Below are 19997 nucleotides of genomic sequence, written 5' to 3'. Positions count from 1 at the left end.
AAAATCACGCACAGCTCAATCATAAAACGGTTAGTTAATGTTTAATTTTATGTTATATTTATGTAAAAATGAGAGATGGCGAAAAGTGGTAATATTCTAAAATTGATTCATCACCTGTCGCCATTGCTTTTCAATAGACAACGCTAACTTCACTTCATAGATTCTCAGTTGTCAAATCTGCTTTGTTTACTTTCTGCAATAGTCTAATAATTTGATTTTTTCATATAAAAGTGAATAAAAATCATTCAAAGTGAGTAATAATAAGGTGATCATAAGAAAAAAGAAATGCTGAATGTATTTTTTGCATAATATTACCCAAAATAATCGAGTTTAGACCTTTTCAAGTGGGTGGCGAGAAGTGGTTACAGAACTGGCGAAAAGTGGTAAAAAGTGGCGAGGAAGTGGTTATTTTTGCATTGTTAATAAAAATCAGTTTTTTATATACTCCCGCGTAAAATTGAAGGACTTTTGTTTTGACGAATCTAAGTAACTTTGTGTCAAATTTGAGTTATCTGATAATAAGCAAAATCGTTGCTGCAAAATTATTGCGGAATATGATATGTGACCAACTTCACTCTAGTAGACTGGCGGCCAATTTTCGAACAATATTCCGGAGTGTGTGAACATAACCTCAAAATGTTGTTTGTCCCTGAAAATTTTGTGTAACTATCGCAGTTATTTATGTACAGAAATTGTTTTTCTTTGCGATAATCTGGAAACCAAAACATGCTCATCAGAAGAACCGCAGAAATTACTCGGAAGGACAAATTTGTTACCAGGAACAATGGGTAGAGTGGAGAAGAAGGTGTGCAGCTCAAAAGATCCTAGATTCCATTGATCAGCAGCTCTTTCTGGAAAAGCTTCAGGACTTCAGGAAAACTTGTGGATACGTTTGGATGAACAGGAGTATTTGTAACCAAGAACATTGACGTAAGTACTATGAATATGCTAAAAAAAAACTCGCTGATTTTATTGCAAAGCTATTTCTGTAAAAAATTCAGGACTACAATTGGAAGAGCATGATAGTGGATGAGGGGAAGGACTTTGAGGAATAATTAGAAAGTGCTTCACCAAAATTCCTGCAAAAATTGATCCAGTCCAACTTTACAAATTTGATTCCGGATACTGAATGACACTGATTTGATTCCGGACACTGGTGAGAATTATGATAAATTTTATGAAAAATAAATTCTCATATCTTGGTTTCCAATCCGAAATCTTTTATTGGTTATCCGGTGTACATTAAAGCCTTCTCCCTCTATCCACTACTATCCAAGCAGGAGTCCCATGAGGAAGCAAAAGTTTGTAGCCATCTCATCCTTGTGCTTCCGGATGGGAACATTTCCATCGTGGTTGAAAAGGAGGAATGATGGGAGGTGGTTCTGGGGCTTCAAGTGATGGGCTGTGGTAACTACCGATGACTCTTGTATGTACTAGGATCTCCTCAGTGGCTCTGAATAGGTCTATTGTCTTGATTGATTTACCAGGTTCATGTTCCAAAATTCTTCAATTTCCTTCTCTCCATTCATGTTTTAATTTGGTGCACGAGGTCACTGTACCATAAAAATCTTCAAGAATATACAGACATCACAACTTTTGAAAACTTCAAAAGAAAAATCAGCGAAAATGTTCCTCCAAAACTGGCTTTGATTCCACTGGGAACAACTTCTGTAGAAAAACACTGCACTTTCGCAATTTTGGAAAATTTTCCACGAACATCCACTAACAACTATCCCAGGGAATTCCAACAAACACTTTTCACACTTTTTCCACCACTCAAATGACAAATTTTCATGAAAAATAATTCCAAGCGAAATGGTGAGAGTAATCTGTCAGAAATTTTTTACAAAAATTAAGTCTAGTGTGGAGGCACTTTTTTTTAAAAAAATTTTTAAAAAACAGTTTTTTTTAAAAAAAATTTTTAAAAAATTTTTTAAAGAATTTTTTTAAAAAATGCTCATAATGTGTAGACAGCTTAAGGCAAGAAATTTTTTATAAAAAATATTAGGAAAAATAATTATTAAAAAATTATAGAGAAAATAAATTGAAGTGACCTTGTGAGAGGTTCTAAGTTATGTGGCCACAACGTATCTTTAAGAAACCGGACTAACCTCTTCCATTTCTGGCGATTTTTTTCAATTTGCTCTAGGACTTTAGTAACCCCGACTGTTTAAGAACACTGTCCACTGTATCCTACCATCATTTTCTTGGACGTCTTCTCTCATCCTGTAGGGGAATTCTGTAACGGTATGATAATGTCATGTTGCAAATTCTCACGGTAAATTCGAAAACAGGATAACACTAAAGGCGAGTGAGAATTAAATGGTCATTGCAAAATTCCTCTATGAAGCTCTTAGTAACTGCCATGAATCGATTATATTCGATCAGTTCTTCGGATAAATCATTTAAAAACTTTTTAATTTGTCATATGGCATTGTCATATCGTTACAGAATTCCCCTCCTGGTCCCTGCAGGTTTACTCTGCTTAGGGGCTTAGGTTTTTCTGGGCTCTCTCTCAGTTGACATTTAGTACATAGATGTAGTCGGGTCAAATAATTTAGCATGCTCTAATGGTAGACACAATGTCTGACACTTCGTAGTGGACTTTTAACTCACGATCTGTCACAGGGACATAGATCTGTCTCACTAGTCGCCTTTCAAATATCAGTATTGGCGATTGCTCTTCAGCTTAGGTCATTGGCACTATCTCTCTATAAAACCTAAGTGACAATAGGCCTCACATGGTTTATGTGAGTTATATTGTGTACCTATTGCTTCTATTAATTTGCTTATCAATTTTTATTTAGGTACTGTATTTTAAAATAATTATAAGGCACCCTTTATCTTACTTACGGGGAAATGGGGCATTTTTGAACGTAGGGCAGCTCTGAAATTAGGACTTTTCTCCTATGTTTAAATGGAACTAAGCCGTATCATAATGTAATTTAGCTTCTCAATACGTTTGTATTAATATATCGTAATAAGGCTCAATTTATTTAAAAATAAGTGAAAAATTCCAAAGGTGCCCTGGTTATCCCTACTGAGATTATAATATACACATTTAATCCCAAATTGGATTATCTTAATTTAATTTCTGATGTTCTTTTTTGACATATGAAATGACATTCAGTTTTCTTGTCAAGTTTTTAAAATTGAATAATACTGGATAACCAACGTACTATAATAATTACACTGAAAGTTTAGATTTAGATTATTCCATGATTCTTGTACAAACCCCCCCCCCCCCCCATATTTTCCATCACACAACAATAACTAACTAATTCTGAGGTGAATCGTCTCATCGGTGCTCTTATTGTAACCACATGATGACAGAGGTCGGAATGCTCTTTCTCTTGGCGGAAGATGGTATGTGTGTCCCTTGGGTGCGGGATTTCCTCATCTCTCATGAAGCACTCCTTCGCCCCATGAGAGCTGTGTGGCGGGAGGAAAAGTTCAATAACCACGCAAGTCTAGCAGCCTCTTGTGACCCATGAGCTCAACGCAACCACAGATAGTGTTACAGCAGCGTACAACAGAAAATGCAATTCTGCCATTTCTGCATTTTACGTTTTGCATGCCATCCGTTCTCTGTGTGAATCAACTCGCGTTTCACCTCAAACAGCAGACAAATGCTAAGCCCTTCTCCTGAGGCTTGGGCAAGGCGAAGAAAAAAAAAGTATAAACTCCAGTGACTATAAAAATTATGTAGTACCTATGAGAGACTTCTCAGTGGTCAGAACAGCACGTCCTCCTCTGAAATGATGCACCGGAGGAATTCACGGAATATTAAAATAATTACGGCCAAGAGCTTTTATAACTCCATGTAAAAAAGTAAATTGATGATTTACTGTTTTTAATTATCCAACCTCTCTAATGTGAATAACGTAACAACACCTTAAAAAAAATCAAAATCATTGGACTCATTGCACCTCTTTTGGCGGAAAGCATTTGCCGAAGGTTGACTCCCCGTCAAACGGTGCGACCATTTAGTCAGCACAAATTTGCCTGGTTAGACAATTCAGCGGAAAAAAGGTCTCCCTCTTCAAAAGGCAGAGACATGACAAAATTTCAATATCCGCTCCCGTCATGTCACAATCAAGTGCGGCTTAAAAGTTGACTCACACGGGTCTGCCTACATGTGATTTGCATTGAAATATGATTTGATTTCTCGAGTGTCCGAAGGCCGGTATTGAGTGGTTTTCGGATCAGTTTTTTTTTTTGTACATTGAATAAATGGGTAGACGTTTATTTAAAACTTCCTTCTCTCTGTGGAGAATTATTTCTTCTGGAAATGAGAAATAATCCAGAAAAATAACGAACTCTGTAATAAGTTCTAAACAGAATTCCACATTCGTGAGATGTTCTAAGAAACTCCTCATGGGAATTCCGCCAAATCGAATGAACTCACTGAGATGTTTAATCAAGTACTTGGAAATATTGTTGATAAACGCCATAAAAATATATTTTTGTGGATTTAGAAACAGTAAAAAAAACTCGCTAAAAATTTTCTTGTTTTGTCAAAAATTTTATGAGTAAGACAATATTTATTTTTTGAGACGTTTTCTTGAAAAAAAAATCATTATATAATTTGAGCGGCATAAGTGAGCTATTGCATTATTCAATCAATTACAAGTATTTTTTCGCAAATTAATATGCAAAGCATAATATGCAAATCATTTGTTAACTAATTTAACCCCGCTCTCCCCTAAGAACCTAAACACATAACAATTCTTATTGGGAAGTCGCATTAAAAGTTTAATAAGTATTATTTAGTCATATGCAAAGCAATAATATTCCAGAAAATTGCAATTTTGCATTTAACGACAAAAAAAGTGGCAAGATATCCTTTCCATAACTAGTTTGAATTAACGTTTAAAAATTAATAGATGAGTTTGAATGCTTCATTTGAGGTACAACTTTATATGAGCAATAAAATTTAAATATATACTAATAAATGCTTAATATTTTTTTTTGTATAATTCAAGAGAAGTAATATTAAAAATATTAAAAATTAATAGCAATAGTTCTATTAGTTAAGAAAACCCATTTTAATTATTATAAATACCATAAATAAATGTATAAATATGAAGATTTCTGTTTTAATTTTTGTATTTTGTATTCAATGAGGTTCATTTGACATTCAAGGTGCTACAGAGCACATGTGTCTCTCTAATCATTTTAAATATTCGTGCAACAGGAAATTTTCATCACTATTCAATGCAGATTTCGAGATAAATTAACATAATAAATTAGTAATAATTTAAGGAAAGTATTTGAGACATTTAAGATAAAGACAAGACGGTGTGAAGAAAATATTCCCACTCAAAATATTATACTACTTTTAGAGAAATTTTGAGACATTTTCCTTTGAGCTATTTTCCAATTGAGAGGAGTATTACGAAACCAGCCTCAATATAATACCCTTCATGTTTTTCATTAATGCGTTGCACTTTTTGATGAAATATTCGAAACGGACTCTCACAAAACTTTCCCTCCAACTGCATTTCGGCCACCAGCGAGTTTGCGACAGTAATTAGAGCACAAGTTGCACACAGCATTTCCCATGTCTCAGAGAGAGTACGTCGGAGTCTTTGGAATGTTTTGTAAGATTGCTGGAAATTTGAAGCAATAGAAAAAGAAACAAATGGCAATCACGATTTTATCTCTCAAAGATGCGATGGTGAATTCATTTCATCTTGGGTGGATATTCTTTCCGAAAAAAAGAGACCCCCACAGTATTAAAAAGTATGCAATTGAGTGAAATTTTGAAATACGAAAGTTGATCTCAAATACACCAATATCATCCAGTTTTTTTTCTGTCTTCGTGTGTTTTTACACCCTCCAACCTGCTGCAATCAGAAATTGGAAGATTTTTCAGTGTATTGCAAAAGCATGTGATGTCGCACTTTTTCAATCGAAGGAGCATTCTCATTTTTGAAATGTTTTCAGAAAGTAGTATAAAATCGGTTTAAATTTTATTACAATGTTTTCACAGGCTTGCACAATTTATTTAAATATTGATGAAAAGCTTAATGTTTTATGAAAAGTATAGCGATTTTATGGTAAATTATTTTTAATAGGGTAACTGTATCAAATTTCGACCAGCGTGCAATTTCGGACACTTATTTGGTCCCCAAATTTCCAAGAATTTTTAGTTTTGCATTTTCTAGAGATTATACAAGGAAAAACAAAAAAATCTAAAAAGTAAATTCCAGACTGGTAAACATAACAGGATTAAATTGATCCACTCCAAATTTGATCCTTTTGCAAAGGATGGATCAAATTAACATGTTCTATTATAATAAATGTGCATTCGAAGTTTTCAAAAGGATCAAATACGGATCAATATGATCCTTTTATTTTTACCAGTGCAAATGGGTACCTATATTGCATTTAGGGGGAAGTGGGGCACATTTGAAATGGAGCAGCTTTGAAATTGGGCTTTTTTCTCTTTATTTTAAAACGGGTCCCGGTCAAAATCCCGAAAGCCAAAATCTCGAATGGGCCATAATCCCGAAAGCCAAAATCCCGAATTCTTAAAAGTGTCATAGCTACTCCCACGATTGCACCCGCGCTTGCTGGAGGCAAAGGGAAATCTTCTGTGTATTGAGCCTTATCATGACGTAATTTAGCTTCGCAATTGTGTTTCTGACCTAATTTATATCATAATAAAGTCCAGTTTGATTTAGAAATAGGAGAAATCAAGCCAATTTCAAAATTGCTCCAATTCAAAGGTGCCCTACTTCGCCCTAGTTAAAATTTTCCAGTGTTCGCTAGTGAAAAATATCACCCTACAAGATGAAAATACTTTTTTCATCTTGACCAAATCTTTCGGTCCCGATATGTAAACCATCTTCAATGGCTGAAAAGGTATGAATTTTTATTTAATTTACATATTAAATTATTTAATGAAAATAAGTTGGAAATCTACATTAGGACCGAAAGCTCTGGGTAAGATGAAGAAAGTGTTGTCATCTTTTGGGTGACCTTTTTCACTGGTAAACACCGGAAAAAATCTCTACGTCAGTTCTATTGTAAAAGGGCGAATATGAGAACCTGTGCAAAATATTAATATTCAATTTGTATATATTACACCGTCCCTGCTATAGTATTAAAGTCCAATGGTGGATCTGTGAAATGAATACATAGTGCTATATAAATTTTATGTGGTTTCCATACATATGCCGGACAAAAAAATAGCCCCAAACCGGTCTTGAATTCAACAGAATTGTCGGCTCCGATCGCTAGGGGCTCCATGGATGGCCACCGCCGCAAATTATCCATACAACTCTTACCATATCTCCGAGACGCGATGTTCAGTCAAGATTGCAGACATTTTTCAGTCCGCAATACCCAATCTTTCGGTCAATGCGATGACTTGCACCCACAGTATGACCATGAGATAATGTGAGATGCGTGAACTTTCCCCTTCTTATGACCTCATCAAATCTCCAAGCGTAATCCATTGCTGAATGTCACGGCTAATACCAACGGGAAAGAACTAATTAAGATACCTCTCAATGGAATGATTAATCAAGTGACTAAAAGACTGCCCAAAAGAAGCCGTTACAAAGTAACTTAATTGGCGAGATGATCGCAAAATTAGAAAGACAGGTGAGACAAAAAAAGAAGGCAACACTTTCCCTCCACACTGTCTGCACAAGAGCTACAAAAAGCCATATAACAGCCATGCACAAGATACCTTTATGCATTCACCTTGTAAAAGTCATCAGCAAATAAATCTTCTATATCTCCATGCAAGATTATATACGCGAAATTGGGTGTAGTGTTTGTACATAAACATAGAGGAGTGGACTCTTTTTGCAAATTCCATTTTCAGTTTCAATAAATTCCAATAATAATTTCATGAGTACCTTTCCAATTGCATTATATTCAAATCAACATCTGTGTTGCATCCAGCAGAAAAAAAAGAATCTACCAACATGCTAATGATGAAATTCACTTTACCTGTCTCACCTGACTTAATGAAGGAAATTTTTCACATATTCAGCAACTCTTATTTCGCGAATTATTTTGTGAAATTTATCAGTTGTAAAATGTTGAACACAATTTACCAATTAATTGCAGAGTGTTTCCTAGTTACCAAAAAAAAATCCGGAAAACAAGAGATCTTACAAAATGTGAACGTTGTGCAAAATGCCTCATTTTGGCTCAATTTGCAATAATATTGCACTTAATTATGAAAAAATACCTGTACGCTTTCAAATGGTGTTTTGTTTTAAAGCAATTCAGTGATCAAAAACCGATGATGATGAATTTGTATAAAAAGTAGTCCACGATAACTCTAAAATTAATTTATGTTTGTTTTTTTTTATATAGGATTTCTAACGAATTTAAAGACTATCTGTTCAATTTATCAAAAAGTATAGAAATTTTATGTATTTTACAAACTTAGAGACTTCTTTTAAAAAAACAGTAGTTAAATTTGTATTAAATGAATCATGCATGCACAACTTAGGTTTGTCTTTTCTATATAAGGACATTTAATATTTCTTGAGTATCAATATAAGGGAGAACCTTTATATTGTATTTATATAACTATTCTATTCTATTCTCTAATTCACTATAGACTCACATAGAATTAAATAAATAACAAACCAAAAATAACTAAATCAACTAATATTTTGTATAGGGTACAATAGAGTAATTTTGAATAGAGTTTAAATTTGAATTTTGAGATTTCTTCGCTGTTTCAGGTTAGAAAATGACCACACAAAGAAGTGCTCTTCTTGATGGTCTTGTTTGTCTATTTTTACAATTGAAGAAAAGACGAAGTCTCAAAATTCAGTTTTAGATCCTGTTCAAAGTCATCCCATTGTACCCTAATCAAAATTTAGCACTATATAAAAGGTTTTACGACGAAAGGTTAGTGAAGCCGTTTGTTAAGAGTTTACCGGAAGGCTTAAATTTTGTTCTGTCCCACAAAACATTTTTCTATACATTATTTTATGGAGAAGAACATAGTTTTTACAAACTTTTAACAAACAATGTAATAATTCTTTCCTTTCAATGCAGCGTTACAAACTTTTTCCTTCAGAGTAGTACATAGTACAAAATCAAATGAATTCTTTCAACTTTTCGAATTCAATCATAATCAAATGAATAAGAACCATTGAATAACATGCTCCATCGACATATATCTCTCAAAAAAACCTGCTCTCTCTCTACTAAAAAGATTAAAATATTTTATATGAGATAGAGTCAATGGAATTATACCATGTATTACGAATGAATATATGAAAAACCATTCTTTTTCTAACATTTTATTCTCAATTATAAAAAAAATACCTACACACTTAAAACGATATACATATAAATAGTCTGTATAAAGCAGTCCAATCACTCGTACTTCAGTATATTTAATGTATTCAGCATACACTGAAGCATTTGTACAAATCATGCTCCTCTTTGGTAAATGCTTTAAGACTCATGACAGCTTTTACTTTCAAACACCATGATTTCAATGAGACTTTGCCAACAAATGTTGAGAAGAGGTCACAATCATTTGAAGAAGAGCTGAGGAAAATGAAACTGAGGAATGTTTTAAGTGGCTCTTTTTGATAGAAAGAAAAATGTCACTTTTTTGTTCCCACCAAAAATTCCAATTGAAATTCACCTCATTTGAGTGCAATCTCTAATAAGTAGATAATTGCAAGTCTTCATTGTTCAAATTCAATGGCATTTATCACAAGCTAAAAAGGTGGCCAAAGTAATTGGATTTCATTGGTAAATACTAGACAAAAAATAACTTTGCTTAATATCCAAGAAATTTAATAGAGCCTTCAAGCACAAATATTTTCTTATATGACTCACATTATGAATGTCTTACGAAAATGCCGGGTTTCATTGGGTGAAAAGATGGATAAGTACAAAAAGCTAAACCTATACCAAATTGTCTGAAAAGGTCAACTATTCTTTTTCACATAGACATTTTCTTGTAAGCTATACAAATACACATCTTTTACACAAAAATCAATTAAGCATACTCAAAGAGACACTTTCCATTTGGGTGAAACTGAAAATTGCCAAAAAAAAAAAGTTAAACAAAATTAACACCAGCCTGAAGTATTGTAATTACTCTTTTGCATGAGAAAATGAAAAAGAAACCACGTGAATGCATATTTGTTGAATTTCACCCGACACCTAAATGATAAATATATTAATTTATCATGTCACTAATAACATGAGTGATAAACCCTACTGACTTGTCCATTTCAATTGTATACAAATTTATTAGACACAAACATGATCATCCTTCTTTTCCCAAAATAAATAACACCTTGAAATGCTAATAGTACTCCCACAATTTCACTTTTATTTTTACACAACAATTTAGCAAAGAGCAGAATTGTGGTGCTGAATACAAAATGCAGAAATTTTGTTCGCGGACTTGTTTTAAAATTCTCCAAAAGAAATGAAATGAAACAATAAACTTATATAAGAAAATAAATATCAATTCATGATTTTCCTTTCATTTTAATCTTCTTTTCTGACTGTATCTATTTTCACTGAACATTTAATAGCTATTGAATCTTCAGCCAGAAAGCATCAATCTTACACGTTTTTTGTGCTCTGCTATGCATTTATAACTTAGCATGTGCAAAAGAGAATTTTGAGGCCATTTAACTTCCTGAGAAGCTTAACTTCTTGCCATTTATTAATATATAAATATATTTCCAAATTTAAAGACCGTAAAAACTCTAAACACAAAGAAAAAAGGGGAAACACATCTAACTTTCATTTCAGCTTATCATTTTTTTTATATACTATAAATAATTTAAAACACTGAGTCTATTAATTGACACTCAAAAGCAAAAACCGACAAATTTTTTTGCATGGTTCTGTAGGCCTTAAACGTGTTCTACGTGAAGTTCTGTTTATTTATAATGAGCTAAAAAATAATAAGCGTCTCACTGAATTTGGGTTTTAATTCTCGTTTTGTAACCCTAGAACATGCTTGTTCAACAACTTAATAAACAAATTTTATTTCCTCATTCCGCGTCAGTTAGTTTTTATAATAATAACATATGTAAAAAAAATCATTCTTACCCATAGAAATTTACTTTTAAGCAATCAAGTGTTACGTGTCTTTTATTTGAAGGAAGTTAATTAGGTACGAGTTCCTTCAGAATCACTTTGAAAGCAAGGGCGAGTAGCATAACTTGGAATTGGAATACAATATCACTTTGTAAAAACAATTTAATTGAAAACATAATGATTTCAGACATTCAAGGGCTTCTTGATAATTATGGTAACGTTTGTCCTAAATAATTAGGCTCATAGTTAATAATAATTTGGCTATTTTAGTCTATTTATTTAATTAAATTGTAAAGTTATTGTCTTTATCGGGAGTACAAAGGAAACGTCTTTCAATAGAAAACGATTCTTATGACTCCGGCACATCATTAGGAAAATTTTGTAAAATTAAAATTTTCTTTCCTCTTTTCTCAAACATATTGCACATAGGGTAAGTGTGTCAAATTTCGGCATAGTTGCATGCAAGCGTCGAAGTCTCAAGTTTGAAATGTAATATTTTAAATACAAATTGATTTTTTTATTCTTTCTTCTTAAAGAGTGTTGCTGGGAACCTTGCAAAGAGTTTACCGTCTTGATTTACTCTAAAATCATTCTTAATACTTTTTAAAATGAATAAAAATATAGACATAGCTTTGGTGCCCTATTTCAGCCACCTTCATTCTCATAGTTCCTTGCCCTTCGGGAATTCTTCCAATATCTTTTTTACGTCATCTCGTTTGCCGAAGCTACATTTTTTGTTATTCTTTTGCATTGTATAATCTCTAGACTACGTAAAATCTAAAAGTTCATGGAAATTCTAGGAACAAAAAAGGTGGCCGAAATTGCAAGCTGGCCGGAATTAGGCACACTTACCCTATCTATACTCTATCTTTCGTACTGAAAATCAAAGTTAATTTTATCATAAAGAATAAAAGTCAAAGAAGAGTGTATGAGGAAGAAATGATTATATTTTGATTTCATTAAATTTTCCTGATCTCACCATAAAAAAATATATCGGAAGCATTAAACTTTTTATTAAAGTCATTATTTAAGTCTCTGTCAGAAAATTATTTAGATTGCTTTATAAGTATTAAACTTGACAATTTTTTACAATTACTCCAATATCTATACTTCTACAGAAATTTCACAATTTGTTTTGAAAACTTCAATAGAGAATATTTAGAAGAAAATATTAAAATCAATAGTATTACCAAAATGTTTTGCAACACTGACCGATGGAAGCGATTATATATTAATTAAGCACTGTCCATAAAAAAATTGCTTTCTTGTAATCAACAGCAAATTTATTGATTTTTTTATGATAGTCATTAGTGGACTAAATTGACTGTTTTAAAAACACCTGGATTTTATTAATTGTAAATGTAACTTTTTTGTTAAAAATGTATCTACTGGAAAATTACTGCTCTTCATAAAATGAAGCTCGCAAATATCTTCTGTTGTTCTGGCTGCTAATGATATTTAGGAAAAACTGAGGTAGTCACTTTAGAATGATGTGAATTTGACATGGTTTTCTAAAAAAAAAACATTGAAGTTGAAAAATTATTGCAATGCTCATGGTTTAATTTTAGGTATAACCTATACATGGAAACTAATTAGGATAAACTCAATTTTTCTTAGAATGAAAAATTGTGTGACTAATATTTTTCACTTTTTATAAAATATACAGGGCAAATACGAAAAAGCAAAATTTGAGGCACCACGATTTTCTTCTCGGTTATTGGATTAAACAACCCTCTGGATATCTGGGTAGAAGACAATTGTACCAAATTTCGGTTAGCTTTAAATTTTATTCATTTTCTCTGTTTCTCAAATCTCCACAAACTTTTAGTCCTTTTCATTCTCTACAATGCAAAAACAAAACAAAAAAATGTCGCCTCTCGAGACGATGTGGAAACGATTTTGGTAGAGTTCCGGAAGGAATAGACTTGTGAGAATCAGAATGGTCGAAATATTATCCAAAGCAATGTCTATATTTTCATTAATTTTAAAATATATTAAGAATAATTTTAAAGAAAACAAAGACTATAACCTATCTACAAGGCTCCAAACAACACTCCTGAAAAATAAGTATCAATAAATTCAATTTATCTTAAAAATATAACATTTCAAATTTAAGATTTTGATGCTTACATGCAACTAATCCGAAATTTGGTACAGTTTTGGTACAGTTTGGCTAGGCTAAGTTAAATATGCAAGGATAATATGAAAATTTATTTCTATAAAATATTTCATTCTTTTGGAGTCCCCATTGGCTAAAGCTTTGAATACTGTTAAATTTTAGCGAATCAGACAACTCGATGGCCTTAAAACAGTTTATCAAATTAAATATTTAATTACAATTAGATACGTTATGCACAAATAGATAGGTTTACAAAATAATAGTGATCATGTGTAAACTCCAACACTAAACTTAAATGATACATTAAAATGGAAACCTGAAATTTGGACAAATAAACGTGATTGTGTTGAAAATGTAAAATCAATAAATATCAATTGGATTATATGTTCACACTAGATGAATTTAATGAAAGGAGTACCTTGAATTCAGGTTGAACATTGTGGGTCGCGGTCACGAATTTGCATTGGAAATTGACCTTTATCAGTTGAACTACAAAATTCATTTGAATAGTTTAAAAAATTTCATTTGCAAAATGACAAAATAATCTATTTTATACGTTCGTTTTGAAAAGTTATTGTATTGGCATCCTATATTTTTCTAAGTTGAAAAAAAAAATAGTTTTCTCAAAATTTTGCAATAATTTGGTTTATCTTGCCATTGGGGATTCTTGCGAATTCCATTTTGCCTTGCCATCATCATTGTTTTTTGTTGCCATTAGCCGAGATATTGAGTCAAGTATCAAAGTGATATAATTGAAAGTATGAATTATGTGCAATAATAGGAATGATTGTGAATGTGGTGTAGACTGTATACACTAGTTTAAAGTGGATTACTTCTTATAAGTCTGAAATCCCGTGAACAAGTAAAACACTGACTGTAGCATTGTAACCACGCGAGTGCCATTACTTGCTTGGTTGAGCTTAAGAAATTTGAGGTATTTAGTCTTTCTCAAAATGCAATAGCGCTATACTTGTGTATGTTTTGGCATTATTAATTGAATCTATGCTTTTTACCATATTGCAATATTTTACGTCTCTTTGTCACATATACACAACACATAACATTATTGCTGCTGCATTCCACATTTCTGTTATTTTTGTTCATTCTTTTACAACAGACGAAATTGCAGTATATTCTCCTATAGCTGTATTTCTGTTTGCTCAGAGCAATTTCCACATAATGTGTTCCACATGATGATTTAGATGGGGAAAAATCTCGCGGAGAGTAAACACCAGAAAAATCACGTAAATTCTCACACAATTGCCAATAAAGTTGGCTTACACATTAACCATTTAATTTACACCCTCAACACATACTCTTTCCGATTAGAATCAATTCAAGTCTAACTAATCATATGCATCACTGAACAGAGTCATGTGATACGAAATGTAACTGTTGAAACTATGTGTAAGAAACGGATTGAAAATTTTATATGATTTTCAACAGTGTACCAGTTCTATCAGAAAAAAAAATATATTTACCAGATTGAATAATATAGACATCGTGAATTTGTGGTGAAATCAAATCTCTTTTCTCAAGCAGCCACAAGCGGACAACTAAACGACCTTCGCGGGTTATAGCAAAAAAGTCACCAGTATTTTGACTTAGATTGCAGTTCAACAGCACATTTTCTACAAAAAAAAATCATTTTGCTGAACACACTTCAAAATGTGACACTCGTTTGCTGAATAGTGCGAGGAAAATACGAATTAAAGACATTTTAATCCACGCAGTAAATGAGCGAGCAAAATATTATGTGCATAAAAATTGAAACTGGAAACTAATTTGTTTTTGTGAGAAAAAGTTGCGATTTTTTTTAAATAAAAAATAAAGTTAAATCTCATGAAGTATACTATTAATAAAACCCAATCGCGAAGTATTCCGTAACTTTTAAGAATAAAAAAAATCATTTTTTTTAAATTATTTCACACCGTTTAAACACAATGAGTACCAATTTTATGTTATGAACGTTATTTTCATAAATTGAAAAAAAATTGTAAGAAGATTCTTGTTGAAAACAATAAAACTCCTGGCACGCAAAACGAATAAAGTATTAGAGTGCTTGCTCTATAATGTAGGGGTCCTAGGTTCGAATTACAATTATAATACAACATTTTTTAGCATTAAATTAACTGATTACTTATTGAGCTCAACGCCACAATTCTGAAAGATGGAACTGCATAAGACAAAATACTAATGCACACATACATAGCAATTTGGCCTTCAAGATGGCACAATTCTTTTCAGGAAATTGTAGCCGTAATAAAACGGCATTAAGGGGTTACGTGGGTCAAGAAGGCTTATAAAAAAAACACATAATATTCTTCCAATTTTTCTTTTCAACATAATAGTTTTTTAAGATCTTAAGGATATAAAAGTAAAACATTTAAACTATATTTTCTAAAATTTTGATTATTAAAGATTTTTTTAATCATACTTTTCGTTGGACATCTCGGAATTGGTTCATCTGAAATCCAAAAACTAAATATTTCCTGCTAGCTGATGAGTTAAAATAATCCTTGCACGAATGATTTTATGTTTAGTTGATCACAATTTATTTTACAAACCGAAACGTAGTGAAAAATTTTATTTTTCTCTTTTTGTATATTTGTTTATGAAATTCTCGTAAAAATTCAAATTTCGTTTTTTTTTTCAAGTATTCGTCGTTCAAAAACTACTTTAACTAATCAGTTAACAGGAAATATTTGGTTTTGGCTTTCAGATGAACCAATTCCGTTAAATCTTCTCCACAGAAGAGTATGTGTTTTTTTTTTCAAAAAGGTTTCCGAAAATCAAGTCCCATCGGTTGAATTTTAAGAACTCTTATTATATGCCTAAGAGCTTGAATTAAATGATTTTTTTATTATGTTGAAAAAAATAGAGGTAAATATGCTGCTTTTTGTCTATTTTAACCCACGTAGGGGAATGTGGACATGGTTCGCACAGAGTGAACCTTCAAACGATGCGAATTTTCTCTTTGATTGCGAAGAGCAGGTTTACCATTTCTCATCTAGTCTCTTGAGGGTAATAATTATGTATCTTATGGTTAGAAAATAACGAACTAGCTCTCTTTGTAACCAAAGAGAAAATTCCAATCGTTTGAAGGTTCACTGTGTGCGAACCATGCCTACATTCCCCTAAGTCCTCATACTATAATAACAATAATTATTATTACTCATAAAACTAATATTAACAGACTAAAAACAATTGCAAAAAGTTGCAATATGAAAAATATATTTTAAAGATCAACCAGTCCTTATTCAACAACTTGAACATATTGAAAAATAACGTTGCCAAATAAATGAATACATAAACCTGAAATGTAATAAAGATGTCATTTTTTACTAATTTATTCTTAATTATTTTCCTCTCACTTGAGAAGAAAAAAGGAAATTACTATGTTGGATTAAAGATCATAAAAACGTGATTCTACGTTATTGATACACTGAGAAAAAAAAGGGGATGCGATCAACATTTTTCCTCGTAACTTTAACACTTTTTAGGTGTAAAAATATATCAATATTTTTTAATATTAATTTTACACCTTATTAAGGGTAAAATTAATATGAAAAAGGGTACTTTTAACCCCTAATACACCTAAAAAGGGTAATATTTACACCGATTTCGGATCAATACTGCAGAGTAAAATTAACATTTCCGGAATGTTACTTCAACTTTTCGGATTTCTCTCAGTGCACAAAAACTGTTGGAATAATCCACTCATACATTTTTGACTGCGAAACAACAAGGAATATTTATAAGAATTTGCATTTGACAAGCTTGGAATTAAACAGATCAATGTCAAAAATTGTCATTTTTTTTTAAATATACTTAGGAGAACCTATATTACATATTCTATAAGACTGTGCTCTTTGTGGTCTATTCTTTTACTGAATTGTTGGGAATAACTTGTCAATCATAATTTTAAATATATTTTACTTCATAGTTTAGTTATTTGGGAAAATTTAAGAGAACTTTTTTGCAGTTTAAATGTTTCTTATGTTGGCCAAATTATTATAACACAATAGAGAATGATCTGAAGTGTAATTAATAATTAGTAATATAATAATAAATAGGAATTATTAATGTGGCTCCGTGATTCTGTTTCTTTTAAATACTTTTTATTAGTTTCTGAGCCCATCACGGGGCAGCGATTCAAATAAAATAATAAAATTGAAATGATCTCGCATATTTATTCGATAATACATTTGTTACTAGACTTAGTAACACAAACGATTTGAGATATCAATTTGTGTCCTTTCTTCACCCCTTCCGCACTGCTTGAGAAACTCTATATTTGGACAAAATATGAATGAAATAGAACATAAAATTTTGTTTTCTAGCTTGTAAAATGAACAAATATGGTAGTGGAAACTGTTAAAATAATAATTTTGTACTAATGTGATTTATTATACTAATATAAAATTCTGCAGTAAATCTGTGAGGTCTGTGAGTATTCCCGATTTATTGTGCAATGCCATGTCAAAGAAGAATGTCCACACTGAAAAATTGATTTATTAGCAATTCACCAAGAACTCCACAAGAGTTATGCATAAAATGTCCATTCAAGTTGGAATTGCGCCAATAATCGCGAGTGGAATTTTTCTAGAACACAAATCCATTCTCTTTTGATACCACTGAGGAAATCCGCTTAAAAAGCGAAAAAACATCTTTTATTTACCAAAGCTGGTTTTTCGGGAGGAACACGAAGCAAAAGGCAAAATAAAAATTTATACTCTCGCCTTCATTTTGTTGAACATGGAAGTAATTTTTATTTTCTTTTTTGCAAGTGCAGAAAAAAAATTGTGTAAATGGAGCAAAATACCCCAAGTACTTGTATATCACGTTACAGTAGCGCATAATGGATTGAAAAGTGAATAGGAGAGATTCATTCATGAAAAAAGATAGCTCATTAAACCAATGCTAACGAAGCGTGAATCGACAATGAGAATGAAAATTTTTGACGCAAAACTTGTAATTTCATTAAATTTACGCGTAATACTTGAAGCGACACTTTATATCTCATTTTATTTTCCCATTACATGCACGAGTTCAAAATTAAAAATTCCTTATACTAATGCGTTTACTTAAGTGATCTGCTTTTTTTTCTTTTAATTCAAATGAGCCCGTAATAAGTGCATTCTTAGAATTAATTGAATAAGTCAAGTGGATTATTTTCTCAATTGACTGGCAGTTCCCTGGCTCAGGTTGAAATTATTGTATCATCAGGCTCAGCATTGTATCAGCATGGTAAACGATTTAAAGGAGGAGCTCTACAAAATAATCCCCCATGTATGTATAGTATATAGTGATCTTCACTCTGCGATCGTCAGGAGAAATCATCTCGCATTGGATATAGATGCAAGAAAAAGTCTCGAGTATTCTTTTTTGGTCCTATCTCTCTCTCTTCAAGATGAGCAATTTTACACAGTTTTCTATTTACTTACAACAAATAAGATGCGCATTTCAATTATCATTAATATCACTCGAGCAATCGCTATATATTTCTTTTGGATGTCTCTATATCATGTGCCTCTGGAGAGTGGTTGATAGAGAAAAGAGAAAGGAATCACATGATTTTTAGTACATTTAACACAATTAAATGATGCCGCACATATTGATTGAAATCAGTAATCTTTCACTCTCAAAGAGAGCATTTATTTTTCTTGCTTTCGATCTAAAACACGATCAAATGGTCTTCTTTCGTAAATTCAAAAGCCACGATATTAATTAATAATATCTCTGGATTTAACAGTAAGACTAGAGAACCTGTTTTAGACCATACCACACTTCTTTAGTATTCTCAATACATTTTTTGAGACACCTATTGTGTTCAAAGGCACGTGTATTTTCAATACAATCAACCGCCGCGGAATTTGCTGTTCACCTGAGAGAGTTCATGATGTCGAGAAAATTCAACCTCTCGGTTAATAAACTTAGGGATTTATACATTGTACTATAGCCATAGAAATTGAACATTAAACAACATCTCAAAATGTGTGAATATTTGGAAAGAAAATTATACATATTTGTTCACAAGAAAACGACCTTGCAGCAAAGATTGGTAAGATATTGATGAGGAATGAGGCCAATTGACAACTCCATCAAAGTCATGAACTCAATAATAAAACCACTTAAAATGGGAGAAATCATTTGGATAAAAAAAAATCCAATTTTATCTCACCAGCTCCTATTAAAAATAAAAACGTAAAGCAATAAAGTCTGAATGAAAAGGTGTATTATTTCAAAATTAATTTTCCTTGTACAAATCACCTTTCTGCACACCTTCAAGAATCAACAAACACAAAGTACAATTTTCTTCATTTCTTTGTGCTTTTTTTTCAAAACATATTGTACAATTGGAAAAAAGAACTCTATCCTTGCGTCAAAAGAATTTATTTGCATACAATGGATTTTTAATTTTTCTTCAGACTCTTATAAGTACCTATGTGCCTTTTTTTCTCGCGGTCTGGGAGCAAAAAAAAACTGCAATGATTGTCTCCAGCAACTAATTCATCCGGTGTGCAACATAAACAAACAGCTCTTATCGTGAAAATTGCACTCAAGATTTAATACGCGTTTGATATTTGAAGTTCAAAACAATATTGTTTTTCCTTAAACAAACTGCACGTTGTTTAGCGTTTCCATCCAACCGTAATTTGTGGTATTTGAAAACTCGGTTAAGTGGTTTTCTGGGTAAATAATTTTCCTCAATCTGTCACTATTTGACATACATTTTCGTTTCAAATATTGTGGGATTCATAAAAAAAATAAATATACGGGGAATATAGGGGAGATCGAGACTGATTCATACAGTAAA

The 19997-nt window shown here is 31.9% G+C and overlaps 1 protein-coding gene across 2 annotated transcripts in view; it reads left to right on the top strand.

Moving 5' to 3' along the window:
* Positions 1 to 19997, top strand: part of LOC129809416 (uncharacterized) — a 58290-nt gene that overhangs the window by 13296 nt on the left and 24997 nt on the right. Inside the window, exon 1 of one of the 2 annotated variants that reach the window (XM_055859228.1) lies at positions 14083 to 14111. The exons of the other annotated variant lie outside the window; for it this stretch is intronic. The gene's annotated coding sequence lies outside the window, so the exon portion shown is untranslated. Of the gene's footprint in view, positions 1 to 14082; positions 14112 to 19997 lie in introns of those variants that run through there. 2 annotated transcript variants of the gene reach the window in all.

This window comes from Phlebotomus papatasi, chromosome 1, assembly GCF_024763615.1.
Source record: "Phlebotomus papatasi isolate M1 chromosome 1, Ppap_2.1, whole genome shotgun sequence".
Lineage (NCBI taxonomy): Eukaryota > Metazoa > Arthropoda > Insecta > Diptera > Psychodidae > Phlebotomus > Phlebotomus papatasi.
The sequence above is the reverse complement of the archived record's forward strand: the minus strand, read 5'-3'. Positions and strand labels throughout refer to the sequence as shown.